Consider the following 2,500-nt stretch of genomic DNA (forward strand, 5'->3'; position numbering starts at 1 on the left):
AAAATCATTTTTGAGAAGAAAAAATTTTTGTATGGGAGGGCCCCTGCTAGAACATTTTTCCCAAGTGCGTCGATTTTGGGTCGCCGACACAAGCTCGGGACAAAAAAAATTTTTTTTCTCGGTGACTCAAAACATCAATTTTAGACTCCCCTGAGTATGAAAAGTGAAACGAAAATCATTTTTGAGAAGAAAAAATTTTTGTATGGGAGGGCCCCTGCTAGAACATATTTCCCAAGTGCGTCGATTTTGGGTCGCCGACACAAGCTCGGGTCAAAAAAATTTTTTTTTCTCGGTGACTCAAAACATCAATTTTAGACTCCCCTGAGTATGAAAAGTGAAACGAAAATCATTTTTGAGAAGAAAAAATTTTTGTATGGGAGGGCCCCTGCTAGAACATATTTCCCAAGTGCGTCGATTTTGGGTCGCCGACACAAGCTCGGGTCAAAAAAATTTTTTTTTCTCGGTGACTCAAAACATCAATTTTAGACTCCCCTGAGTATGAAAAGTGAAACGAAAATCATTTTTGAGAAGAAAAAATTTTTGTATGGGAGGGCCCCTGCTAGAACATATTTCCCAAGTGCGTCGATTTTGGGTCGCCGACACAAGCTCGGGTCAAAAAAATTTTTTTTTCTCGGTGACTCAAAACATCAATTTTAGACTCCCCTGAGTATGAAAAGTGAAACGAAAATCATTTTTGAGAAGAAAAAATTTTTGTATGGGAGGGCCCCTGCTAGAACATTTTTCCCAAGTGCGTCGATTTTGAGTCGCCGACACAAGCTCGGGTCAAAAATTTTTTTTTTTCACGGTGACTCAAAACATCAATTTTAGACTCCCCTGAGTATGAAAAGTGAAACGAAAATCATTTTTGAGAAGAAAAAATTTTTGTATGGGAGGGCCCCTGCTAGAACATTTTTCCCAAGTGCGTCGATTTTGGGTCGCCGACACAAGCTCGGGACAAAAAAAATTTTTTTTCTCGGTGACTCAAAACATCAATTTTAGACTCCCCTGAGTATGAAAAGTGAAACGAAAATCATTTTTGAGAAGAAAAAATTTTTGTATGGGAGGGCCCCTGCTAGAACATATTTCCCAAGTGCGTCGATTTTGGGTCGCCGACACAAGCTCGGGTCAAAAAAATTTTTTTTTCTCGGTGACTCAAAACATCAATTTTAGACTCCCCTGAGTATGAAAAGTGAAACGAAAATCATTTTTGAGAAGAAAAAATTTTTGTATGGGAGGGCCCCTGCTAGAACATATTTCCCAAGTGCGTCGATTTTGGGTCGCCGACACAAGCTCGGGTCAAAAAAATTTTTTTTTCTCGGTGACTCAAAACATCAATTTTAGACTCCCCTGAGTATGAAAAGTGAAACGAAAATCATTTTTGAGAAGAAAAAATTTTTGTATGGGAGGGCCCCTGCTAGAACATATTTCCCAAGTGCGTCGATTTTGGGTCGCCGACACAAGCTCGGGTCAAAAAAATTTTTTTTTCTCGGTGACTCAAAACATCAATTTTAGACTCCCCTGAGTATGAAAAGTGAAACGAAAATCATTTTTGAGAAGAAAAAATTTTTGTATGGGAGGGCCCCTGCTAGAACATATTTCCCAAGTGCGTCGATTTTGGGTCGCCGACACAAGCTCGGGTCAAAAAAATTTTTTTTTCTCGGTGACTCAAAACATCAATTTTAGACTCCCCTGAGTATGAAAAGTGAAACGAAAATCATTTTTGAGAAGAAAAAATTTTTGTATGGGAGGGCCCCTGCTAGAACATTTTTCCCAAGTGCGTCGATTTTGGGTCGCCGACACAAGCTCGGGTCAAAAAAATTTTTTTTTCTCGGTGACTCAAAACATCAATTTTAGACTCCCCTGAGTATGAAAAGTGAAACGAAAATCATTTTTGAGAAGAAAAAATTTTTGTATGGGAGGGCCCCTGCTAGAACATTTTTCCCAAGTGCGTCGATTTTGGGTCGCCGACACAAGCTCGGGTCAAAAAAATTTTTTTTTCTCGGTGACTCAAAACATCAATTTTAGACTCCCCTGAGTATGAAAAGTGAAACGAAAATCATTTTTGAGAAGAAAAAAATTTGTATGGGAGGGCCCCTGCTAGAACATTTTTCCCAAGTAAATTCGATTTTACCCGGTGAGTCAAAAAATTTTGAAAAAAATATTTTGCCAAAATCGTGTTCATTGCCTATTATAAGGGACCAGGTCAGCTCACACGCATTTTTGGAGACCATATGGAAAGTGCGTCTGGGATTGCGGAAATTAAGTTTAGAGTGTTAAATGATGGTTTCGCAATCCCGAAAGGCTCAAAATCCACCCTAAGGTTCCCCGGGTGAAATGTGGTTTCCAAGGTGTGAGCACTATCGGTGATAGAGTTGGAATGTGATTTCCAGAGCGCAGGGCGACTGGGCTAGAGCGAAAATCATAGACAAGGGTAAGTATTGGACTGAACGACTCGAAGCAAACGAAAATCATAGACAAGGGTAATGGACTGAACGACTCG

This window comes from Anopheles moucheti (genome assembly GCF_943734755.1).
Source record: "Anopheles moucheti chromosome X unlocalized genomic scaffold, idAnoMoucSN_F20_07 X_unloc_3, whole genome shotgun sequence".
In the NCBI taxonomy this organism is placed as follows: domain Eukaryota; kingdom Metazoa; phylum Arthropoda; class Insecta; order Diptera; family Culicidae; genus Anopheles; species Anopheles moucheti.